Source organism: Myodes glareolus, chromosome 6 (assembly GCF_982192425.1).
Source record: "Myodes glareolus chromosome 6, mMyoGla1.1, whole genome shotgun sequence".
NCBI classification, from domain to species: Eukaryota; Metazoa; Chordata; class Mammalia; order Rodentia; family Cricetidae; genus Myodes; species Myodes glareolus.
Window position 1 is genome coordinate 3,928,397 of NC_142031.1, and position 27,283 is coordinate 3,955,679.

The window sequence follows — 27,283 nt, forward strand, 5'->3', positions numbered from 1 at the left end:
CCCAGGGCAGTTCCATCCTGACAGGAAGTCAGCGCAGCGCACTGAGCAGAAGAGACAGACACTGCAGTGCAGCTGCTCTGGGCCTTCTGAGGGACAGGCTACGGAGGAAGCAACACCTTTTGACCTCTAGTGGGTCACCAAGGACGCAGAGACAGACAGGGTGATGGTCTCTTCTCCTCCCCACCAGCTCACAGCCCTTTAATAGCATTCAGATGAAATGCCTGGCACCTCTTTAACATGCCTAATAAAGCAATTGGCCCACAGACTGATCTGGTCCCAGAACAGTGTCCGGAGTGCAAAGCCTCTTCCACCTCCCCAGCCTCCTCCACCCCCTCACCCGCCTCCCTCACACATACCCCCCCCCCCCCGCCTCCCATCCTTGCCACCCTGCTTAATGCGAAACTGGTAATGTCATTTACAAACTCTCAAAGGCAGGCTCATGAATAAAAGAACAACGTTCACACACAAGTGCCCGGTTTCTATGCATCACAAGCAGCTCTGAGCAGATCCTGCACATGCCCAGAAGAGCCTTCAGCTGGCCCAGGGCTCTCCGATCAGATAGTTCTCCCCCAACAACCTGGAGCAACCAAGGCTGCCAAGAGTCAGAGGACTGGAAGGTTGACCTCCCAGGCATGTCAGATCCCTACAGCCACGACTGTCCAGGAGGCCTTTGATGCCAACTCTGGGATGAAGGTACAGAAAGGTACCCCCAGGCACCCCTGTCCAGCACTTGGTCTTGATGGCAACTTTCCTACTGCGAGCATTGCCTCTGCTGCCCACACCAAAGCAGCCGTCCACAGGAGATCTCCAGCCATGGAGACCAGGCCGGGAATGGGGTGACCCTGCGCCTCCAGTGTTCTTTGTGGAGGGCCCTGCTCCAGGGCAGCTCTCTAACACAGACTTTGACCAGATAAGAGCAATGAAAGCAGAGACAGACTCTGTCAGACCACTCTCAAGAGAGAGAGACTGTTAGGGGGACCCATAACCACGTCCATTTGTTTTGCAAGACTTTTAATCAGCCAAGATATGTGCCCACAGGATCAATCACTGCTCAGCCAGTGCCCATCCTGAAGGAGAGAGAAGGTTCTGGGCCATGTGTTCACAAGAGTGGAAGTATAAATATACAAAGAGACATGTTGGGAGGTCTGTGGTCATACTTCATCAGCTGTCACTGATGTCAGTACTTCTGTCCCCTCCCCTTTGCTGCCCCAGGCCTCTTGCATGGCAACTCGTCCTGGACACTGGCCTAAGAGACAAGCAAACTTAGCCATCCTTACATCGTCGGCTGGTATTAATCTGTCACGGGCAGCCGGGGGCAGCATCTGTGTCCTGACTGTAATAACTTCATATTGAGCAGCCCGAGATGTGATTTATTATCAGTGAGATCTTACAAGTTAGCCACTATTGACAAATGGCAGTAATTTTGGGCACCCCAGATCAATACCCTCTAATCGAGTCAAATCTCAACAAATTAAATTAGAGCAAGAAACCGAAATCGCCCCCAAACTAAACAAATGAGCTTGTGTAAAGTTCCCCTGCCCCCACTGACTCGATGATATGGGAGTTGCTGACACGAGTTGGTAGTGATATTTATATTTATTTGACAATCAATGATTTGTGTTGGGCACCACTACGTTGTTGTGTCTGAGTGCTGGGCTTGGACCCCAGTGGTGTGGGAGGAGAGCCAGTGTAGCACAGCCTGCCCCATTCAGGGCCTCCTTTGAAATAAATTCCTTCCTGGTCTGTCACTTCACCCAGTTCATCTCAAAAAAACAACAACACTCCATGACAAATGGCAAAGAACAAAACCAGGTCTCAACTGTGTCCCAGGGAAGTGATATGACCCAAGACCTTTCTTCATCTCCTAAATGGGAATGACCATTGTCATTCCTCCAAAGTTGCCATGACATTAACAAAGCAGCTATGTGAGACCAAGCTTCATGATGCTTGGCACAGACGTTGCAATGAGGTATTACATGGAGTGCAGCCTGACCACAGATTAAGTAGGCCGTCCCCTCCCAGTGCTCACACCCACGATGAGTGTGCTCCAGGGGACACACTCTTCCTTAGGATGCAAGCTTTCCAACAAGCTGGACGGTGACCTGGCGGATGGGATCCACTCTGACCCCAAGTTCTGCAGAGACTTCCTGCAAAGCTCTTCTCAGGGAATAGATTTGGAGCTAACCCCACCCTGGTGGCTCGTGGAGCTCTGTCTAATAGATTTCCCAGCTATTAATTACTCCTGTAACGGGTGACCTTAGGGAAGCGGCTTAGGGGGGAGAGTGTGAACTCACGGTTTCAGACAGTCTCAGTCCAGGAAAGCGTGGAGTCTGCGGAAGAGTCCATGGTGTACCTTCATGAAGATCAGGAACCCAGAACTAAGCTAAACGTCAAAGGTCTACCCGACTGGCCTATTTTGTAAGGTAGGCCTCACCTTCAGAAGGTTCCATGGCCTCGTCTTCCAATGGCACCATCTGAGGACCCATTAGTCAAACACGAGCCTGCTTATAGGAGCCTTGGAAGCTTTTGCCTTTAAGACTCCCTTTCAAGGTTCAATTAAAGATGCCATAAAGAGTTAAAGTGGGGACAAAGATTTGAGGGTAAAGAAGTCTACTCACAACAGGTTCCATCTATATCCATAATTCTCTATTCTTCTCTCTTCAATACATCGTTTCTCATGGTTTCTTCTTATTCTCTCTTGTTCAACATTGTCCTTAGTTCTGCATTGTTCCTTAGTTCTACCTGTTAGAAATGTCCCAAGTCATATACAGCCTTAGAACCAACAATTCCCCAGCCCCAGCAGGTTCCAGGGATGGCTGGAATTCTTTTGCCCCATAGAAAATCAGGTAAGGGTTTTCACACACACACACACACACACACACACACACACACACACACACACACACACAGAGAGAGAGAGAGAGAGAGAGAGAGAGAGAGATCTCCATGGGAGTGGCTAGTATACACATGTCTGTCCAGTGAACTCCTCAATGGAGAAAGTTAGTTAAGAAAGGAAATAAATCATCAGGGAATTCTAGAGGGGAAGGTTAGTGTGCTATAGTACATTTTTAGGTGGGAGATAAAAGGTTAAAAGGTTTATTTTCAGTAAAATTATAAAGAGGGCACAGATTGCTTAAATCAGCTCGCCACTTTTTTTCTCCAGTCTACACAGAGGATACCAGGTAACCAGGCAACCAATGTAAACAGTCGAGGAGAACTGGTGGTTCCTGGTGGCTCCTGAGCAGACAGCACATGTACCAGATGCTGCAGCTTCTACAGCCTCGGTCTGGAGTTCGACTTCCTGCTCTAAGCGAAGAAGAGACAGACCCAGGCCTCTAAATGATCAGTTCCGGGCTCTGCTGTTATCAGCCGTTCTGATCGTGGGTGTTCTGAGCCTTTCTCTGGGCTGCAGTTAATTATCCCTTCTGCTGTCCTTGAGAGTCCTGAACTAAAGTCATCAGCAAACTGAGGTGGAAGTGAGCGTAAGGAGTTAAGAATCTTTTGAGTGAGGGAAAATCAGAGCAGCAGCTTGGGCAGGTAGGAATTCTCTGTCCTTGGAGATCTGTGAAGATCTTAGATGGGAGGCTCTTGCCTAAATACTGACAAATGCCTGCTGATACAGATAATTGCAGGAAGGCAGATCTCCACACTTACCTAAGAAGGCCTGGTCAGTGGGAAACTGTTCTCATGAACTAGTTCTGAACGGTGGGAATTAATTCCCAAATATGTAACAGAAAGGGAGTGAGCCACAGCGAAAAATCTACAGCAAAGGACAGCCAATTTATTCACAAAGCAATAACGCCAAACAGCCTTGCCTTTTGATTTAGCTTTTACCAGATCCCTCAGTTCTGATAAGTCGCTCATGAAAAGATGGCTGAGCAGTTATTGTATAATGTTGTGGCTTGTAGCACCTGCTGGGATCTGTGTGTTTCGTCGCATCTCTTTGTCTCTCTGTCTTTCCGTGTTACTGCCTGTATCTCTCCTTTTTGTCTCTATGTATCTCTTTCCTTTTCTGTCTCTCTGCCTCCCTCTTTGTCTCTGTGTCCTCCTCTAGTCTTCTCTGTCTGCCACACAGTGATGTCTGCGCAATGGCTTGGGCTGACACAGGCACGGACGTCAGGTCTTGACCTTCTAATGATGGATCCAAGGCTACCCTAACCACAGGCTGTAAGGATGCTGGGCAGGTAGCGCCGGTGTGGGCCCCTGGATGGATGATGAGTCACTTCCCAGCAGGGTGGAAGGATGAAGCAGCACAGTGTGACATTTCATGGTGCTACTCGAAATGTCATGCCACTTGGAACTTAGAAATCATCTAGTTCTGGAATTTTCCATTTCAAATCTTTTGGAGTATGTTTGGCTTTGGGTAACTTGAACCGTCAAAGGGGAAAGTACAGGAACAAAGGATTTCCTGGGCAGTAACAGGGTGAAGGAGACGGGAGCTGAGGGAACACGGTGTGAAGGAGATGGGGGCTGAGGTAACTCCGGGTGAAGGAGATGGGGGTTGGGGTGAAGGAGACAGGGGAGCTGAGGTGACACAGAGTGAAGGAGATGAGAGCTGAGGCAACATGGGCTGAACGAGATGGGGGCTGAGGTATCTCGGGGTGAAGGAGATGGGAGCTGAGGTATCTCGGGGTGAAGGAAATGGGAGCTGAGGTATCTCGGGGTGAAGGAGATGGGGGTTGGGGTGAAGGAGACGGGAGCTGAGGTATCTCGGGGTGAAGGAGATGGGAGCCGAGGTATCTCGGGGTGAAGGAGATGGGAGCCGAGGTATCTCGGGGTGAAGGAGACGGGAGCTGGGGTGACCACGGCAGAGCTGCTGTCCAGGTGGAGCCTGGCATCTTTCAGACGCTGTGAACACAGCAGGGACGGACAAGAACAGTCCAGGTACCAAGTCACAACAACACACAGGGAGGGAGCCAGACTGTGCGGCCCTGAGCAATCACAGGAACACAGAGCTGTGTTGCTCTCTGGGTTGGGTCGGGCTGGAGGAGCAGCTACAGCCCCCCCAGGGAGCAGAGGTTCTATTTTGTTCAGAAGAATTTTTCTCCTCCTCTTGATCTTTCTCCTGTTCTTCTGCTTTTCTTCTCTTCACATCCGTCCGTGTGTGTGTATGTGCACGCACGCGTGTGTGAGCACACATATATATATGTGCACACATATCTGTGCATCTACTCATCCCTCTGACTGGCTGTCATCTATCTACCCACTGCCTGCCTGTCTGTGCATCTGTCTACCATCTCTCCACGCACCATCTATCGATCCATCCCCACATCCATGCATCTCTCGCCATGCAACTATGCATCCATCTATCCGTCAAGTGCAATACATATACACATGTACTCGTGTGTGCAGAAAGACATGTATTATATATAAGCATTAAAATACAACAGGGAGAAAGATGCTTTGTTAGACTGTCTGGCCCATTTGCTGTGTCCATGCATATATTTTTTCTGAAGTAGAAAACATTTTGCCTACTGTAGTTTTACTGAAATATCTTTTAGAAGAATTTAGCCAAACCTCCTTCTAGAATGAATGCATCTTCCCCTAACAGGGCCAGGGCTGTCCTGACTAATTGATGAGGTTGCTTTTGGAAGTGACACAATACTTCATTTCAGGTTTTTCTGACTATTGGCAGCTGAAGGTACTATCAGTGGTTCCCCAACTAGAGCACGGGGTTCCCGGTGGACCTGCCCAGCCTCTGGCTGGCCTCTCCCACCCCTCTCCCTGCACAGGGAGCAGACATCAAGCCTCATTACGGAGCCTTCTCTAGCTCGAGTGGATTTAACTGGAATTTACTATGAAAGGCTGAGTCGGCGAGCTGGGAAGATGGATGCTTGGAGGCTTAATTTCTCCTCTCTTAAGTAACATCTTTTATGAAGAATTTATCCATGCCCTGTCCCTCATCCCTCTGCTTCAATCTATTTACAGTGACATTCCTGCCGGCCTCGCACTTTCGCTGCCCCTCTTAATATCCAAGTCCTTCATTATTCATGGGGCCCCCAGTCATGCACAGCCACAGAGCATCACACCCTAACTTCCGATACCAGCACATTATGGTGTCCGTCCCCCAGTTGATCTCTTTATCCCGTCTCTTAAATCAGTCAGAACAAGCTGAATGAGATAGACTCTTCCAGAAGCTGCCTGTTCTGGAGAAGGTTGGTTAAGGCGGCCGTTGCTGACGTGGCAGAGATGTGCAGGTGTATCTCTGAGACCCATCAGGATGTCACACTTGATATACCAAATCAGAATTGAGTCTTGTACCTCAGGGCCCACCCCAGGAGGTGCCAGGAGGCAGCCAACCTCAACTGCGGCTCCATTCTGCGCACCTGAGGCTGCCGGGTTTTTTTATTTTAGACACCATATATGAGGTTTGTTAGTTTAGCGGCTGCGCTTGGAGTCACCAAGCCTGAGGCTGGACTCCCAGGGTCTCTTGCCCAGGATGTCTTTGGATTCACAACCTTTTCTAAACCTCATCGTCTTCGCCCACTGCTAAGGGTTCAGGCAAGGATGAAAAGTGTCTTCCAAGCCTCCCTATCTGAGGCAGAGCTATCACCCAGCCATTGGGTGGAGCGGAGGAACGCGTGGCATCGCAGCAAAGAAGGACTGTATCGCAACTCTGGGCCTCAGCACCGCGCAGCCATGCGCATGCATCCAGGACCTCAATCCATCTCTTTCCATTCAGCCATGGGTGAAATATGAAAGCCCCCGTTGCCAGCCAGCCCACAGGCCCACACTGCTGCGCCCGGTATTTATGGAGACACCCCACCAGTCAAGGGAGATGTATGAGCTACATAAATACAAAGGATAAGCCGGCAACCTCCAAGATATCCTAACGGGCTGTAAACCAGGGCCCCGGGCTGGGTCTGGATCCAGCGAACGTGTGATTAAGTATGACTTGGGAAAGTTTTATTTGGATTTATTCCTAAAAGCTCCTTCACCTAGAGATGTGGATTTCTTGTTGACCCAGATGGTGCCTTGTCATGAATCAGAGGAGGAGAACTTGAGCGGTGGCCAAAGGAGCCTGGGAAATGGAAATACCCAAAGCAGAAAGACTCCTGACAAATTAAAAGTTATCGTCACCTATCCTGTCCGTGACTCTTGAGCTCTGCTGTCGCGCTGCTCCTCACAGCAGCCCTTGTGGGGACGTCTCCCGTAGCAGCTGGCTTTAGCCAGGCTCTACCTGGACATCCTCGGCCTGGGGCTATGTCTGTAAACATGGGCATTCCTGGGCATGCAGGGGGCACTTTCCGTCTGCCAGCAAGGTGGAACCATGGGATAGATGAGAGGAGCCAGTGACAACGGCACAACAGAGTCATGGGACCAGGGGCTCCGATACTCAGCCGTGCACAGAGACCGACGGCCCCAACCCATCACCGGGCAGAGGACTCTGCCCACCACAACATCCTCTCTACCCTGCCTGGGGTGAGCAGAAGTGTTGCGGAGAGCTCTCAAACAACCCTATCCCCATTCCTCACAGGGTACTCTAAGCTGACCCAGAGCCAGCTAAGTTCCATTTCCTAATGGGAACACCTTTCCAGACTAAACAGAGGGCTGGAGGGTCTCCAGCGACATACAAGAAGCTCTAATTTGAGGCTGCTTCTTCCACGGTGTCTGGAGCATCCTTGAAGGTTCACATGGTAAAGATTTTCATCCTCAGGTTGATGCTGCTAGGAACACATGGGACCAGCCTAGTGGGAAGTCTCCAGGCAGTAGGAATTGACAAGGTTTGGGTCTGAACTGCCCCCGGGGCCTCACGGGTAAAAGGCTGGCTGTCATCTCACAGAGACAATGAGTCCTCTGCACCGATCAATGAATTGATCTATTGACGGACTCAGTGAGATGGACTATGGTGAGGAAGCGGCAGCTGTGGGAGGTAGAGGGTGGGGCTTCCTGGGGTGTCTCTTTGCAAGTGCTTCCTATCATGGCTGCTGCTCTGTCAGCTCTCCTGTTCCCCGACCACCACAAGGTAAGCAGCTCGGTCCCACTGCACACTCCCTGTCATGAAGTTCTACCTAATAGGAAGGAAGCCAGCTGACAATGGGCAGGAACCTCTGAAGCCGGGATCCAAGAAGAACGTCCCTCCTTTAAACCGATGTATGCCACAGGAAAAATAAGTGGCCAAAACAGGTCATGCCCTCCAAGGGGATTGTGGGATTCAAGACTCCTCCTTCATTTTGTTGTCTTAGCTGTGAGGTAAATGTTTGATTTTTTGCAGCTGTCATAATGTCCTCCTGCCTCATCACAGGCCCAAAGCACCTGTGGTCAACCAACCACAGACGAACACAGGAAACCACAAACCAAACTAAACCTTTTGATTTGTAAGCCAATTGGGTATTTGTCACAGTAGAAAATACTGAAACACTCACGTACTCTTTGGCACATGTGTACACGTACACACACATGCACAATCACATCTGTACGTGCATATGCGCGTGCGCGCGCACACACACACACACACACACACACACACACATTCTTTCTGACACCAACAGCAGAAGAGGTTCAAATCTCTGCTCAATCCAGGCCGATGCATTCACTAGATGAAAGAAACATTGCTGCTCTCAGGATCAACCACTTCCAGTCGAGGACTCTTGTCCGGGAGCCTGCCTTACACGCCAGCCCAAGGTTCACATCCCATCACCTCCTTCATGAGATTTTACACCACGGAAGCTCCCATCTTCCCTGATGATCCAGGGCCAGGTACAGACAAACAAGGTCAATCCTCTGCCTCTTTTTAAGCCAACCTAAGCTTGCCCACACTAGAGAATCCACAGTGAGAAAGCCCTTGCCCGCCCCTTCCCTCACTCTGCCTCTACCTGACCCCAGTGTTCCCCTACAGCCCATGCCTGTGCTGCCCAAATTCCTCTCTAGACCAGATAAACCGTCTTCTCAAAGAACAGTCTGTTGGGTTCCCTTAGCTGAGTCATGAATGACCTGTACTTGCAGACAGGTCTCCGCTGCCCTGCTCAGCATGGCCCTGCCTCTTTATCCTAGGGACCTGGATGAGGTGGGAATCTCATGTTGAGTGATTTCTCTGGACTCATGAGACCTGGAGATGGAGCAGGTCTGGTGGTTTGGGGGCTGGGGCCACACCAGAGCCACACCCCAACAGGCCGTGAACATGAAGATGCCCTGGAGCTCCCTTGCCATCTCTGATTTACATCCATGCTTTGCAGAACATGAGCAGAGGGAGAAGGGCTTTCCATCAGACAATCAGGGCCACCTCCCCTCAATCTGAACCCTTTCTCACATCCTCGGATTCTCATCTGGCCCCTGTTTTCCTCAGTGGTAAAGAGAAGCTTCCGGCAACAGCTCAGAGACTCTGCAGCTTGAGTCTTAGTGGTGGCAGACACATCCTAGCCTCCAGCCAGCGAGAGCTGACACCCAGGTCCTGCCCTCAGCTCCAGGGTTGTCCAGAGCTGGCTGCCGGAGTCAGGGGGCATCCTTAGCTCTCTGTACCTGAGATGGGCAGCCACAGCTCTAGAGTCAGGATGACTCAGGAAGTCCCACCTTGTGCTGCCAACAGGAGCATGTGGAATCCTCTGAAAGTCAAGGTCCCAGATCCAGCCCCCACCTCTGTAGAAAGCAGATTGGAAGCACCCAACCTGGGGCCTGCTGGTCAGAGGGATATCTAGTTCAGCCATTGCCAGGTCCTCTGGACACATGCAATTAGCAAGGCCACTAGGGTGCAGACCAGCGTGTCTCCAAATATACAACATCTCTCAGGGATGAGGGAGAGGCGTTCACTTCTTGAGTCAAGTCATGACCACGTGACCCTCCTCGACCGGTGGACCAAGGCTCACTCCAGAAAGAGAAAAGTGGTCCAGGTTTTGGAACTTCACCATGATGTTAGAAGACGCACCTGTTAGCAAAGCAATGTGACTGTGATTCTGAGCCACAAGGAAGGACCAAGGAGCCACGGTCTGCATGACACCATCCCTAACATCTATGTTCCACCCCCAAAGACAGTGATATTAGGAAGTGGGGTGCTGTGACTTTGACCTTAAGTAGTCCCAGAGGCCCATCCATGTGTTAAAGTCTTGCTCCCCAGAACCTGATGCTATTGCAAAGTTGTGGGACCTTTTTAAGAGACGGGGCCTAGGAAATCAGCAGGCTCCTCCTTTTGTCTGACCCCAACCATGAGAACACTACTTGCGTTCCTGCATCTCCATGATCACCACCTCGTCATAGTCCCCTAAAGCAATGAAGCCGCTGGTCAAGGGCTGAAATCTTCAAACGGCGAACTGGCGTGAACCTCTTCTTCTGCTAAATTGATAGAGTCAAGTTTCTGTCACAGCTCAGGATGTGCTTGGTGAGTTTGCTCGCTAGTTTCTGTCAAACCTAGACACACCTGGGGAGAGGGAGCTTCAGTGGAGGCATTTCTCCATCCAATTGATTAGTGGTCATGTCTGTGGGATGTTTTCTTAATCGTTGATGGATGTGAGTGATCGCATCCCTGGGCAGGTGGTCCTAGATTATACTAGAAAGCACAAAGAGCAGGCCATAGGGAGCAAGTCATAAGAATACTTCCTGTGTGGGCCCCGCCTCTGCTGCTGCATGAGCTCCTGCCCTCAGTGACGGTCTGTGACTAGGGTGAGCCAGCCAAATGAACCCTCTCCTTCGCAAGTTGCTTTGGGTCACGATGTTTATCAATGCAATAAAAAGCAAGCTAAGACAGTTATCTACCGCCACCCAAACCCTGCTAGTCTACACACCCCATACACAAACCAGATGTTTAAAAATGGAAAATTGCTACAACAGCCAAGCTCGCTTAAGGACAGGCACGTTTGGCAAGGCCATGCCTTGAAGCTTTCAAGCAAACAGGGCATAAAACACAGAGAGGAACCCATGCAAGTAAGGGCTTTTGTTTCAAAGAGACGTAAGCGGTCGATGGAAAGGTACTCTCTAGACGGCTGTGTAAGCTCGCACCTTCCTGAGTGGTTTATCATTCTCTACGCTCAGCCACCAGGCCCACCATTCTGGACTGATGCTCAGCTTTTCAAAATCATTAAATGAACAACGGCCCCTCTTTCCCTATCCCAAGCCTTCAGAGTTCTTAATGCAGGATGGGGGAGGGGGTGCTGATCCTCAAACACTAGCACTAGGATGGGGACTGTTTCTTCACAAAACCCCAGTCCCTCCTAACTGGAGATGCAAGGAGACAGAAGTATGGTTGCACATCCAGGCTTGGGGATGCTGAACCGCGTGAGGCCAAGACTGGGCTGGTGAGCCTCTGTAGGCCAAGCTCAAGGCCTCCAGAATGGTCAATGAGGCAGCAATCACCTGCCAAGACTACATCTGAGAGAGAATGAGGTTCTAAGATCTGTCATCTAAACTGTCCGCGGGGAGAGCGTTTATTAAAAGTTTTGCACCACCGTTGCCCATCTCTTTAATCACAAGGCACTTTCCTGTTTTTTTTTTCCTTTCCCGTAACGTCTTAAGCACATTTACGGCCTCCGCAGAAAGGACTTGTGCTTCTAATCATATCGATTTTACTATAATTAATTTTTAATGTATTTCCAGGGTGTTGTGTGTACACAGACCCAGATATTTTATCATCTATTAGCATAACCGTTTCTACTCTTAAAGTGGGTTATTAAATGAGGACCAATTTATTATTGCTTAAGATGTTACGACGGTAACCCAATTATAATTTGCGTTTTTGTCGTGAACGATTCTCAATGTGATGGGATGTTGATAATAGGCCCAGGAAGATTAAATTTGCCAAATAGAGTGCTTCGTACTGTTGCTGAGTTCTAATAATAGCTTGGTCACTTAGAAGGCAGCCTGCACTGTCCTCAAGCTGGGTCTCAGAGGACAGTGTGGTGTTCTCAGACACTAGGCTGGGGGCTTGGGTAAGAGCCCACTTCCTTCCGAAGATCTAGGGCCACATTGAAGTCCCAGGTCCTGCATCACTGGACTCTGACTCTGGACTTTGTTCCTCTTTGCCAAGGATGTGGTAATGGCTCATCCATAGTCAGGCCATGGACACTGATCTGTTATGTTCTGCGGGAAATTCTCTTGGAAACTTGGGGTGTGGCAGCGTCGGTGAGAGGAGCCCATGAATGAGTCCCTGATGTCCACAGCTACTTCTTCACCATTTGTTCCTATCGCTGCCATGGAAGAAGGTTTTGGGCCAGGCTTCATTCAGAGACCCCAGGCTAGCAAAAAGATTCACTGTAGGCACAAGCCAGGAAGAACAAAGTCAGACAAGGCGGGATGTCCCTTGCTTCCTTGGGACCTGCAGGGTGTCAAAACCATGTTCAGGGACACTGTTTCTTCCAGAAGCCTTGCAAGTGGCTAGACGATGGGACAGGGGACACCCTCATCCCTTCTGGAAGTCAGAGGCTGCTAACGTAAGGAATCATCACTGCCGAGTGCCCGGTGTCAGGGAGCTATCTTCCTCTCCCTCGTTGCTAAGAGGACCACTAGCGATGCTGAGCCCCAGAGCTGTGATTTGGTGGAGCTGGCAGGTGAGGCACTCCGGCACCTAGAGAGCCCTGCAACGCCGCTCTTCTTTCCGGACACGTGCGGCACTCGGCTTCCTAATTCAAGGGGCCGGGAGAACAGCCCTGCCAGTAACTCGGCTCTCTTCACAGAGACGGATTGCAACTAAGGAAGAAAAGGCCCTCATTAAATCATCTCTTCCCTGCATTAGGATAATATCGCCTTAACCCCTTGGCTTCCAGCCTCTCTGCCACCTCTCTCTCTGGAAGCCCAGAGTTGAAGAGTGTGGTGGGTGGCTGCACCTCACATCCTGCATCCTACAGAGGTTAACCCACCAGAGCCGATGGCTAGAATGCAGCCGATGTTTATTTATGATATTTACACTTAGGGTGCAAAGAACCTTCTGGCACGGGGCCATTTGTCTCATTCCTTTCGGAAGCGCTTCCTGTCGTTAACTAATGAGGCAAGGGCTCTGTAATAATACATGGCCGTCCTACCCAGTTGACACACTGTACTCCATGGGGACTACTGGTGCCCATCACCAATGAAAGAACAAACTGGCCGGGCATGTGTCTTCATGTCCAGGGGACTTGTTGCCAGGATCCCACTCTGGGGTCAATGTAGGAGGTGGGTGATGACCTTGGTCACTCTCTCAGCTGGGGAAGCAGAATGTGTGGGACTTAGTACCGTACTTAACATTGGACAATACACTTGTCCTCTCTTGCTGGGGATCTACACGTTCTAATGTTGTCGTAACAAAGGGGAAACTGAGGCAGTGGAGAGGGACCCAGACAAGGCAGAGGAGAAGGTGAGCATCAGCCTGGGACCATCAGTTGATCTTGAACCAGTGAATACCGTTGGGTCTGCTTTCCCACCTGGGCTTCAAAGGGGTATTGATCTCTGCCTTGTGTGTCCCTAGGCAAGGGTGGGTCACAGATAGGAAGGCACAGAAGGACCCTTGAGAGGATTCCCTCTGCATCAGATCCCTGCTGCCCCTGAGCCCACTTGGGTTTTCTGCAGAGCTGTGTACACAGGCATGTTCAGTGAGCTACAGTAACCCACGACTGTCTCAGACTGACTCAGCCTGTCACCAGGATTAAATGACTTGGTGTCCCCAGGAGCTTCTAAAGTTCACAGTGCTCAGCCACTCCTCTTGCCAGTGGCACTGCCCAAGTGAGGGGCCTGGGCACCTGCACTTCACAGCACCCAGGTGATCGCCACCTATAGCTGAAGCTATAGTAAGAACCAGGCTGTCTGCACCTTGCACTACCTAGATGGAATCCTGCAGCCCAGCAGGGTGACAATCCTAAGGCCACGCCCCCCAAAACCCTGGAGATGAGGCCCCACTGACTGCATCATTCCAAGCCTTCTGCAGGTCATCAAACCACCTGGATCTCCTAACATGCAGGCATCTGGCCAGGGTTTGTACACTGTGGTTGCTCTGAGCCTATAGACCCTGAGGCCTCCTGGGCTTTTGTGGTCCTGAAGTCTCTCCTAAGCCCATTGTAAGGAAACAGGCAAAACTGAATGTCCCAGGCACTAATGCATCCTAAGCACAGAACTAAACTTCTGTCCTGCTGACTCTCTAGGCAGCCATCGGGCACCTGAAAAGCAGCAGGATGGGACCCTGCCCTGTGTGGCTGATGGAAGATGACAGGGGATGCAAACAAGCCTTAGCAAAGGAGGACCACGAAGAGAGGTCGGGTATGCTTAGCACAGCCAACTCAGCGGAGGAGGCCATGCCTCCCTTCTGGGAGATCCAGCAGGGTGGCCAGCCTGCTGACAACTGCTCCACCCTAGGCATAGAAACCTACTGTTCACGGAAGGATGCACATTCGGAAGGGGCCATCTCAGATGGTCTACACCACCCTCGTAGCAAAGCTCAGCATGGTCTCCCTGGGTTTCAGGGCCTCAAAGTACTTAGGTGGCCCAGGTCATTGCAGGGGACAAAGCCCAATGCCAGGTGGTGGCACCATCTCCTGGAGTTCGAGCATGGAAGGACCTCACCAAGAAAGCAATGGGGCGTGGAAGGACCCTTGGGACCAGCTCTGTCAGATGAGCCAAGTTGGAGAACCAGAACCAAGAGCTTCCTACTAGAATCCTTTAAGTGTGTCCGAAGAGGCCCGTTTGACACCTCCACTGTCCTCCACTGTTCCCCACTGTAAACCAACTTCCAAACACCCCTGGCAAGCCTGTAAGGTTTTTAACTTATTTTCAAGTCTACATATCTTCCCAACCTGAAAAGCAAAATGTCTAGAGACCACAGCTCAGAGAAAATCCTCTGCCTACCCAAGCCTCTTCCCGTACATTATTAGCCCTTCCAAACAAGGGGTACGATGGTACAGTCTGAAGTCACTCCACTGTGACCCCAGCATTCTCCTGTCTGACACCTGTCAGAATGTTAGTAATCACTTTAGCTGATTAGCTAGGTGCCCTCTGCCCTGTGCCCACAGTGTGACTTCTCCGTGGAGACCTCAGACACTGCTTCACTCCATAGACAGGCAGATTGCAATCAAAGAAATTAGTAGGTGGCCTGTGGCTCTCTGAGACTCAGTGGGCTGGCTCCCTCTGGGCCCAGGAACCCCACAGTAACCTTTACCACATCTAACCCAGACCTGAAGTTGAGGACAGGCCCCCTTTGGGAGCGCATAGCTTACCTAACCGTGACCCCAAATGAACGTTCTTCCCTAAATTGCCTTGGTTGTTGTGATGGCTATTCTTGGTTGTCAGCTTGACTACATCTGGAATGAACTACAAACCTAGAAATGTAGGGCACACCTGTGAGCGATTCTTTGCTCAGTTTGAAGTGAGTGAATTTACTTCTAGCCCAGACTTTTAAGGTAGGAAAACACATACCTTTAAATCGGTTCTTGAGGCAGGAAGACAGACCTGTAATCGGGGCTGACCTTCTGCTGGAAGTCTGCATAAGGAAGTGGAAGAAGGAAGCTTTGGCTCTTTGCCTGCTTGCCCACACCCTGGTAGCAATGTCCACTCCTTCACTGGCATTGGAGCGAGCCTGCTGCAGACAGCTCAGGAATCTGCTCACAGCCTGCCACTGCTGGATTAGCTGGACTGTAGCCTGTAAGCCCCTTTCCGTGGATAGAGAAAGATTCATCCTGTAAATTCTGTTCCTCTAGAGAACCCTGACTAATACAGCCATGATGTTTTATTACAGGCACAGAAAAGCTATGAATATACCCTCCCTCTCTCCAAATGGTCCCCACAGGGAGGTTCTGGGCTTATGGCTTCAGCAAAAGGGGATAGTTACCATCTACCTCTTAACAGTCTACCCGATTCAGATGCCCTCCAGCACGCTTCCTTCCAGAACAGTCCGAGCTCACAGCACTCGCGGGTGGATGATACTCCCTTCTCAGTAACTTCTCAAGAGAACTTTTCTTTGTTTCTTTTCCTCAGAGCTTCTTCATTCTGGGAGATTTAAGGAAGACAAAGAGAAAGGCATAGCGATTTAAGCTTTTGGGTTTGAATACAATAAACCTCATTAATTCAGGCTTACTGTAGGAAAATTTTCTAGGGTAGTAAAGACTTTCGATTGAAGATTCCTTCCAGAAGTTTTCCTTTAGTGGATTAATCAATCCTGTCGGCACTGAGAAGGCCCATTTTATTAAGCTGACAGAATCCCTCGCAATTACCGGTATTGTTGGTGTGCAAAGAGAACGTTTGACTCCTGACTCATTCTGCACCATCAGTTGATCGAGGGGCTGCTCCCCACCAGCCTGCATCTCACTGTTGGATTTGGAGTCCAGAGGAGCAAAGGAAAGATCCAGTTAGAGGGTGGTCAGGCAGGGCGGGGAGGGGGTGGGGGCAGGGAGGGGATGGGGGATGGGAGGCGGGGAGGGAGTGGGGAGCGGCAAAGGTGGCAGCTGCATTGTCTCTCTCAGGCAGTCGCTCACAGGGAGGATGGCTCCGAGGCAGCTCAGCAAAACACCCAGAAGACCTGTCAGGAGGAAGTCTGGGTTAAAAAACTAGCTGTGTAATCTCCGATGCATGCCGTCCTTTGAGACGCCAGAAAGGGAGGGTGCAGAGGACAAGCGGCTTGAAAACACGCGTTTCCTTCGCGTAATGGGGCCCAGGTCGTTAAAAGGAGCCTGTTCGACTCTCTCAAGTTTCGCTTGCTTTCAAAAGTGGTTTTTCTCTGCTCCCAGCGCGACAGTTAAACATGTCAGCAAAGCTTCTATTTAGTACCGCCAAACACTTCATTTTCATTAGAAACGACGGCACCGCGAGACTGTCTGGACGATCCATCTCGGGGATGTTTATACTCGCAAGGACAGGCTGCAGCTGAGAAAGGCAGAAATCGCCCAGGTCCGCATCTCTGGTGTCTCCCAGGTCAGGCCCCACCCCCGACTCTCATTCCTGGCTTCCACTTTCCCCTTAGGGCTACAGGGTGGACTGGGTTCTCCTTGTGCTCACACCACCCCCGCCCGGAGCTCAGATTCATCTCTGAATATGACACTGATGGAGCCACAGTTCACGCTGACTTCCTCCTCTAATAACCCTTTTAACACATGTCCGTTCATTAAAAGAAGCAGCTTCATTTGGTGCACCGTGCCTCTCCCCTCGAAGCAATCACAGGGTCCTGAGGGCTCAAAGCTACTGACGACAGCTGGGGTGGTCTGGAGAAGGTGGTCACCCCATTCCTCTGAAAGACTTCAGACACACAGCCTGCCATGTGATGTCTGCACACATGGATGGTGACCAAACTGACACGAGGTTTACTCTAAAGTCACTCAGAAAGAAAATAACTGAGTGTGGATTTGAACTCAGAACTGCCTCAGCTCAAAGCTAAGGACCCCACTGTCTGGGAGAGAGCCTCCCAAGTCATCCCTGAGGATAGGAGCAGTGACTTCACAGCTCCCATTTCCCAGAGTTCTCAGAGGAGCGTGAGAAATAGATTCAGAGTGAGAAGAGCCACAGTGGCACAGGCAGCGGTCCGACCTACAGGGCTCTGCTCAGACATGTTTGGAGTGGCGTCTTTGAAGGTTCTGTGTCTCACAATGTGTCAGGAATTGCCTTCAATTTTGATTTTGTTGTTATATTTTAACCCTACAGTTTGTACATCTATTTTATAGCTCCTTGGTCTTGTATATTTATGGGATTCCTGAATGTGCAAACTTGTGTGTATATCTGTTTCTCATGTATTTTCTTGGACTCTTTTTCTTCTGTCCGTTTGCTCCCATTCTGATATGTTTGTTCATGATTTATCATAGTATAATATAGTCCCTTAGAAGCTTGTTTGTTTTCTAATAAGAAACAGGAATGAGGTGGATCTGGACAGGAAGACAGAAGGGAAGAAATGGGAAAAGTAGAGAGAAGAAGTCATAATCAGAACATATATTGTATTAAAAAAAAACCTATTTTCAATAAACGAAAACAGGTATCAAAAAGGAAGTCTCTGCTTAGGACTGAGGAGAAAGCTAAGTCTATGAAGTGCTTGCTGTGGACCTGAGTCTCTGTCCCCAGCACCCACATAAAAGCAGGGTGCCATGGTGTGTGCCTGTGATCCAGTGTGGAGGAGGCAGACAGGAGGACCATTGGCCAGCTAGGCTCCGGGAGACCCTCTCTCCAAAAGTAAGGTAGACTAAGGAACACAGCTGACCTCACCCTCTGGCCTTGACACATAGGTGTGTATACACACACACACCACAATATACATACCACATACCACATACACACACACCACACATACACACTCACACACACATACACAGGCACACAGACACATACACCACATATCACACATACATATTATACATGTACACACCATGCGCATACATCACACATAGTAAGAACAGAAGATAGTCAAATCTAGACTTTGACAACCGATTGAACAATAGACAGGTCTTTCTAGGAACCACAAGATGCAGGGAGTCTTGGAAACCAACAATGTTCCCACCATGAAAGCCACAGTGACCAAAGAGTGGATGGGAAGGAAGGCCAAGCTATAACCCTCAACACTGCCTCCAGTGATTCACTTCCCCTTGAGAGGCTCTATTGTAACATAAAGGCCAGGCTGCTTGGGGTTTCTGTCCCACCCAGTTTCCCAGCCATTTAGTCCCAGAGAAAATCACACAGAGATCTTCATAAGTTATAAAACTGATTGGACCATTAGCTCAGGCTACTTATTAGCTCTTATAGCTTATATTAATCCATTATTCTTATCTATGTTAGCCACATGACTCGGTACCTTTCTCAGCGGGGCAGGTCACATCTTGCTTCTTTGGTGATCTGGGCTGGACTCTGGAGGAATGGGCTTCCTCCTTCCCAGCATTCTCCTGTTCTCATCAACCCACCTTTACTTCCTGTCTGGTTGACCCGCCTATACTTCCTGCTGGCCAATCAGCGTTTATTTAAAACATGATTGACAGTATACAGACAATTTTCCTGCACCACTCTATCCCTTTTCAGAAGTCTCCATGACTCATAAAATAAACAGCACCAGCTCGTGATCAGGCTTCAGACAGAGTGTGCGAGGAATATTCTACCCAACCATGGCACGCATTTCTCTCCTTGCTTCCAGGTCCTCTGAGATGGGAGGATGTAAGGAGTTCCAGGCTCAAGCTCTGGCTGCCAGGGTCCCACTTCCTGCTGCTGAGCCTGCTGCACCATGATGGACTGCATCCCCACAAACCATGCATGGGAACAATTCCCCTCTCAAGGTGCTTTGTGGGGTATTAGAGACCAGCCATGAAAACCATGACTGCTGACTCAGCTTGTTAGCAAATCCAAAGCACAGCCAGGTCAGCCGCCAAGGAAGACCCCAACAAGACCCAGAGGGAAGGACGGCATCCTTCAGTGTGGACCACAGCAAGGAAAACCCCAACAAGGCCCAGAGGGAAGGACGGCTACCCACAGAGTGGCCGCACAAAGATGCAGAAATTAGCAAAGACCAAACACCTCAGCCACTTCCTTCCTAAAATCAGAACTGAGACACAAACAGTGAAATGTTACACAAATAAACCGAGAGTGGGCGTAGCAGATGAAGAATGATCTATTAACATTCCGAAAATGAAAATACAGTCATTAAAATCAATAAATCCACTGCAAAAAAAAAAAAAAGGAAATTGGTTCAGTCCTTCTAGATAGCCCCGTTATGGCTCAATCAACCTACCGCAGACCATTATGGAACACCTGCTGAGTGCAGGATGGGCGGGGGGAGGGGGGTCCTGCTGGGCATTAAACATGAACAAAAATCCAGGCCTGTTTCCTCAGGAGAGACGGATGTGAAATTTATCAAAGACGAAGTCACTCATATCAAAGCTGGGAAATGTGGAGAAAAGAACCACACAATGGTCACAAGGGACTTGGCCAGAACCGAGGCTTGCACAAAGGCTTCCCCCACCTTACCCCGTTCATGCCAAAAGTACCGCTGTCAAGACATCTGCCATTGCTACAACCTTTGTGGAGAAGGATTTACCATATCAACGTCTTACACCTGAGTGCCTCTTTTCAAACCCCCCTTGCCTCCAACTCCCTACATAACACACAGTTCACCAAGATTGCAGTGCTATCCCAAGCAAGCTTACAACATCTCCCTCCGTCTGGTCTCTGGGCTGGCAGAGGCCACAGGAAAAACAGGTGAGTCTGTAAGGATGAGGCCAGCACCCCACAGCAAAGAAAGAAGGTGGTAAACCACATCTATGGCAGTCACAGTGGTGATAAGCTTGAAAGAGACAGAGACTATGGGGGTGGCGGGTGAAGAGGCAAACAGGAACGGAACTTCAAAACACACTTATTGTGCTGTGCCAAATCTGAGACAGCACTGGCTAGAAGTGAAACGTACACCTTTAAACCACAGGAAGACGATGCTTGTCACAGCTAAACTGACATGGATGCTTGCAATTTGGAGAGTTTATCCTAAGTGCAGGTAAATGGCTTTTTTAAACTTTATTTATTCTTTTCTATTTTACGTCTTTGAGTGTTTGGCTGCTCTTATGTTTGTGCACCACCTGTGTGCAGTGCCCTCAGAAGCCAGCAGGGGACAGAAGATCCTCTTGGACCTGGAAGTACTGTGATGTGAGAGGCCATGTGGATGCTAGGACTCAAATCCCAGTCCTCTACAAAGGCAGCCAATGCTCTTAACTGCTGAGACATCTCCCAGCTCTGTGAAACAGCTTTGTAAGAGTGGAATAGGACTGGTGAGAAGGTTTAGCTGGCAGAGGCACTGTCCACCAAGTCTGAGAACACAAATCAAATATTTGGGATCCACACGGTAGAAGAGAAGTGACTCCCACAAGTCCTCTGACCTCCACAGCTGTGCAATCACACACACACACACACACACCTCCCTCCTTATATGGTATGTAAATATGCCATAGGCTGTAGTTTGACCTTTGAGGTCATGCAATCTTCCACTAGATGAAACACCATGGTGTGTGTGTGTGCGTGCGCACAGGTAATAAAATTACTCCACAGTGCTGCCTAGCTGAAAGCTGTGTTGAGAACATCAGTCGTCAGATGCAACCCACTTTCACAGGCATAATAATTGTATAATGCAAATGAAGTATATACGCTCAGATTCAAAGGCGGTAACAGGGGTTTCAGAATGAGAGAACACAGGAAGACAGCACTGGAGAAAAGAACAGCTAAGTATCCAGACTCAATGAAAGATGAAAGTTTCACCCTGATTTCTGAACAGAATAAATAATGTTTTTAAATGTTTTTCTTTTTAATTAGGTATGTGTATGTGTGTGTGGATATATACACATGAGTATACATACACACAGAGTCCAGAAGTGGTTACCAAATCCCCTGGAACTAAGTTATAGGTGATTGTGAGCTCTCTAGTCACCAGAATAAACAAGATTAAATTTGCATTTAAACACAGAGCAGTGAGACTGAAAAACATCTGAAAGGAATAAAGCCTACAAGAAACCCTATAATCAGATAACAGCGGACTACTCATCGTCAAAAATTTTTAGAAATTAGAAGCTTGGAGCGAGGGAAATGACTCAGTGGTTAAGAATGCAGATGCGCATAATTAAAAATAATAATTCTTAATAAACACTTTTTAAAAAGTTTTTGAAAATGTGAAGGGAATATAATTGTCAGACTAGAAATTTTATACCCAGGTAAACTATCATAGACAAGAAAGAGTACAATAAAGATGTCTTCAGTTGCAAAGAGAATAAAATAATTTGCTTTGCCATTTCCTATTGGACAGGGGGATTCCCCAAGGTTCTATTTGACGATTACTTCATAAGTAAGTAAAATGAGCCTAGAAAGGTGTTTTTGTTATTTTATTATATGTATATTTCTACTCTTGTTTAAGGTGTTATGTGTTTGTGTAGCTCATTTAAAAATGTAATGCATAATTCAAATTACAGATTAATAGATAGTCATTTATAATAGTCAAACTTGTAGTCACATTAGTTAGGTTTTCTAGATGTACAGAGATATATTTCAAATGTATAAGCATTCTTCCAACCTTTCAAAGACCTATAGAATATGGCATTTCAAATATTTTAAGAACTTAGGCTTTCCTCAATAGTGAGACCTGTTTGCTTTAATTAATTCAGAGAGGTTGATGGGCATCAAAGAAACTTGTTATGGAATTTGCCTTCAATGTGACAAGGCTAGCCATGTGGAAAGAAACTGCTCTTGCCTGCACTGCTTGATGGTATGCTGTATGAACTGGGTATGGAGGACCCACAGAAAAGTGACTGTTGAACTTTCTAAAGGATGGATGGTCCTTCAGATTCCTGCTTCACAGAAAAAACTGCTAGACATTCTGTAGGACACAGAAGAAAGCAACTAAGGAACATTACAAGCCATAACAGATCTTCAAATTTCCTGCTTTATGGAAAACTCTGTTGGATAGTATGGATCTACAGGCTGAATATGGATGCCCCAACATTACAGAACTTTCGGTAACTGTCCAGGCATCAAGATATCTCTGTCAATTCTAGAGTTTTGGAAGTTGCTTACAATGATTATTACTGTTAACTTAGGTAGTACTAGATCCTTCTGGGGTCTTTGATGGTGTTAAAAAATAGATAGTTATAATCATAATTTTCCTTAGTTTTGATATAAAACTTTAGAGTCACAAAGATAGGATGGATATATAGTATTTTCCTTAATTTGTCAAATGCAAAAGGACTAAATATTGTAACTATAATTCTTGCTTGATAACTCTTTTGTATATGCAATTTTACTATGTTAAAGTTAAAATATTCCTTTTTAATTAAACAGAAAGGGAGAGATGATGTGATATGTCCTTATGTATATTTATTGGCTGACAAATAAAGCTTCTTTAGCCTATGGGAGGACAGAACATAGTCAGGCTGGAAGAGCTATAGATAGAGAGTAGGCAGAGTCAAGGAAATGCCATGTAGCTGTTGAAGGAGACAGACACCAGAACTTACCAGTAGGCCACAGCCTCATGGTGATACACAGATTAATAGAAATTGGATAATTTAACATGTAAGAGCTGGCTAGAAATATGCCTAAGCTATTGGCCAAGCAGTGCTGTAATTAATATAGTTTCTGTGTGATTATTCAGGTCTGAGGAGCTGGGAAACAAATGAGCAGTCTCTGTTTACATACCCTGACTCCTGGGAGGGTCCATCTCCCTAACTGGGCACTAACATGCTACACCAGGACAGATCTTGTTCCAAATTTGGATTTCTGGGTCTTTCCAGCTTGTCTGGTGAAGAGAGCAATCTCCTAAAAAATGATAAACCTCACTTCCGGGGCAGAAGGGACCCTTCCTTCTCTCTTGACTGTCACCCTCTCTCTGCTTCAGTTTTATTTGGTTGCTGTGATACAGCACTCTGACCAAAAGCCACTTAGGGAGGAAAGGGCTTATTTCACCGTAAACTTCCAGGTCACAATCCATCATTGAGGGAAGTCAGGGCAGCAGCTTAACCATGGAAGAGCATAGCTTACCAGACACACTCACAGGTTCACACCAGCTCACACCCAGCTGGTTTATACACCTCAGGGCCACCCACCCAGAGAATGGCACTGCCCACAGTGGAGGCAATCCCCTGCAGACGTGCCCACAGACCAGTCTGATGAAGACAACCATTCAATTAAGATTATTTCATTTTTCTTTTGCTAGATGGCACTAGGCTGTGTCAGTTGGCAGTGAATGCTTCTAGGACAGCATCTAATGGAGGGAACTGTGGGGTCCAGCAACAAACACATTGGTCCTTTTCAGCAATCACCTATGCCGTAGGAGAAAAGCTCGGGGTTGGCCACAGCTCCACCAGGGCTTCAGCTGCCTCCTTTCCTGGGTGCTAATTGAATTCCCCCACCTTTTGTGCTTCCTTGGAGGAAGTTTGAAAGCAGAGATCTCTTTGGTCAGAATTCCATCTGGAGAGTCCAGCTGGTACACAGGAGAGAAAAACCTCAAACTCCAAACCACACCCTTCGCTGCAGATCCAGCATCCAGCATGATCCCAAAATCAGTCGAGGCATGGTAGGGGAGTCCCTCTCTTCCGTCTCAAGAGTAACTGGATCAAAGTCATGGGATAGTGACCTTGGGACTGACCCAGAGCTTGAATGGATATCTCAATTCCACCATTGACAGGTTTGGCCAAGTTGTTCAGCGAGATGGGTGAAGAGGAAAGTTTCGCCCACAGACTGCCCACTTGTGCAAACTGCAAAACAACTCAGCAAGCCACTTGCATTGACAGACAATTGCATCTGACACCTTTGGGCGTTCTGGCTGAGCCCCTGCTCACTCTAGAGATAAAGAAACTGTCCCCTTTGTGGAATGTACGTGGGTGACAGGTGCTGCCTCGGGGTAACACAGCCGAGCCTGGAGGTTCTGGGAAGGACCTGGGGAGCCGTGAATCTGTAGCTGGAATTAGGACGGCCACAGCTACATAAGAGGAGCTTTAAACAGCAGAAGCGGTTGACCTCATAATTCCATTTGCAGGAATTTATGACGAGGAAATAATATAAACCTGGAGAAAGATCCCAAGCACGGCTCATTAAAATGTTCACAACAAAAATGGTAAGAGGCCTACTTATCCAGCCTTAAGAGAGTAGGCATGCAGGAACTCAGGGCACGGTTCAGGTTCAACTGCTCGGGTCAATCCACACGAGTTGGCTGTTCAGAACCAGCCAGCCTCGCTCCTTAGCATGAGAAAGCCTGGGTCCTCCCTTGGGCTGTGATGGCCATGACTATTGTTTATGAAGGATTCCTAAATGGGGAAGCATAGCCAAGAGTTTCACGAGTGGTCTTTTCTCCTGTGGGTTTCTACCGTGCACACAAATGCCTGGTCTGGTGTGACCGTGTGGTGGTTTCAAAAGGAACGGCCCCACAGGCTCACACATTTGAATGCTCGATCACCAGGGAATAGCACTGTTGAAAGGGTTAGGAGATGTGACCTTGTTGGAGGAAGTGTGTCACTGGGAGAAGGATCTGAGGTCCCAAAAGCCCAAGCTAAACCCAGGGTCTTCCTTCCTGCTTCCTATGGAACTGGGTGTAAACTCTCAGTTCCTCTCCAGCACCATGTCTGCCTGCACGCCATCATGCTTCCCGGCATGATGATAATGGACTGACCCTCTGAACTGTAATGCTTACTTTTATAAGAGCTATCATGTCATAGTGTCTCTTCGCAGCAATGGAACACTAAGACAGACAGTATCTTGCAGCCATGAGACAACATGTTCAAGAAGGAAAAGGAAAGAAATCCCACTGTGTTGAGAAAATGCAGAACCTAGACAACCCCTAGATCTTTGTTAGAATAACTGGACTCCATGAATGCTGCAGCTCCTGGACATCAACAGACCTCTTGCTGGAGAGTGATGTGCTGATGCTAGTGAGCCCTGCGTGTGTGTGTGTGTGTGTGTGTGTGTGTGTGTGTGTGAGAGAGAGAGAGAGAGAGAGAGAGAGAGAGAGAGAGAGAGAGAGAGAGAGCTGTCATTTGTAGCTGGAAGTGTCCTGTAATTTGTTGCTGGTTATGCTGAACCCATTCAGTCCTGGGTCCCGGGAGGAAGAGTGTACCTGGGGACCTGGGTGCCTGAGTCAGGAAAGAATTCATGCCTCTTGGTTTAATTGCACTGGATCAGCAGAAGGGGACCATCTGGTGCCATCTTGCTTCCGTTACCAGAGTCTGAGGAGCCCCCAAGGGAAGCCCCGAAGCTGGCCAGTGCCAGGGTAAGTCCTGAATCATTAATTCCTTCGAGCATCTAGGGGCGAGGGCCCAGTTTTATCGCATACAACATCAAGGACAAGCCGTCTAGGGCCACCCCTGCCCACCGGGACCACAGAGGGGACTCAGGAGGCTCTGAGTCAATCCCCAAGCTTGTTACCCTGGAAACCATGAAGATGCTGAGCACCTGGAGCCCACACAGCCTCCCCTTTGGTAGCCAGCTCTCTGCTCAAGGCAGAATATTCTAGACCTGCTGGAATCTTCTAGGGGAAACTTTGCAGGCTGGAGACTGACCTCCAGAGAGGCAAGGCAGAGGCCTAAGACAAAGTGGAGGGTTCTGGTGTGAAACTCCCTCCTCTAGCTCATGATAGGCACAAATGCATGCTCAGGGGAAATGCTGTTGACCAATGATGTGACCATGAATGACAACTGAGAACAGGGCAGAAGAATGGGGTCCAGAAAACCATTAGTAAACTTATACAATTTTCAGACAGGAAAAAATATTGTCAAAGATGAAGAATAGAACCCCCAGGACCCCTCACACCTCACCCCTGGCTGAGACACACAAGGACTCTAGTATGCAGTGTCCCAGGACAACCCGCAGCTCACATGGAGTAACTCACAGCCGTCTGTAACTCCAATTGCAGTGAATCCAGCGCTCTCTTCTCACCTCTGACAACAACCACACATGGACAACACAGACAGACACACAGACACACAGACCAACATACACAGACACCCACACACGGATGACACAGACAGGCACACAGAGACACACAGACCGGCATACACAGACACACACATAAATGAAAATAAACTTAAAAAAAAGAACAGGTTTGTATATGGAGAGATATTTATCCTGTAACGCTATCTTAAAACAAAGCTGAGATCTCGACCAAGAACATAATATCATTTTGGCGTTATGATACTTTATTTCCTAGATACAGAGGAACGCACACACAAGATAAACAGAAAATCCTGGCCATTTGAGTTTTACGATGTTTTGTTTCTTAGATACAGAAAAGAACATAGGAGATAAACAGAAAATTCTTGCTACCCTTTGAAATGGAATCAAGGGAAACTTTGATTTTAATCTTTACGTTCCTTTGTATACATTACCTCTGTGTTTTACAGCATTCTTGACAAGACCATGGAATACTTCAAGATTAGAGAGGGCAAAGAGAAACAGCAGTTTCTTTGGCTGCCAGGTTCAGAAAGGGTGTGGCCGAAGCTGCCTCAGTTTCCCACAGTGTGCCACAGCTGTCCTCAACACTGGCCACCTTCATCCCGTGCTGCGGCAGCCCAGCACACATGACCTCGCTCAGGAAGGGGGCTTCTGGGCCCAAGGCCTCTTGCTTTTTAGTTGCCCTGTGTCAGACCCCCTGGCTGCACACAGGGAAGTGGCGTTTGCAGGAGCAGGATTAGTTGAAATGGTGAGATGGTTCATTTCTGAGGTGTGTGCCCTACAAGTTAGAGCTTCATGCTCTAGCAGGCTCCAGAGCAGATCTCCTAACACGGGCCCCCATATGCTGGCTGCAGACAAGGAAGCCATCCCATGAATTGGAGTCTCTGCCTCTCTTGAAAACTCAGTCCAGGAGGAAGCGTGTTTATAGTGTAGATGGGCCTTGGCCCCTCCCAGAAATTCATCGGTTGGGGTGTTTGCAATAGGATAGGAGTGCCTTTGTAGACAGCCCCACTGGGACTGCTGTGGC

General features: G+C 48.5%; 1 long non-coding RNA gene across 2 annotated transcripts; it reads right to left on the bottom strand.

Moving 5' to 3' along the window:
• Positions 1 to 2,541: 2,541 nt before the first annotated feature.
• On the bottom strand, positions 2,542 to 16,232 carry LOC146894053 (uncharacterized). Of its 2 annotated transcripts, none has more exons than XR_015002111.2 (4): positions 16,098 to 16,232; positions 15,723 to 15,873; positions 15,304 to 15,367; positions 2,542 to 2,742 (listed from the first exon to the last, which is right to left on the bottom strand). It is a non-coding gene; the product is annotated as an uncharacterized LOC146894053 (long non-coding RNA). The 2 variants fall into 2 exon arrangements; XR_015002110.2 differs by lacking the exon at positions 2,542 to 2,742 and adding an exon at positions 5,396 to 12,612.
• Between the last annotated feature and the right edge of the window lie 11,051 nt (positions 16,233 to 27,283).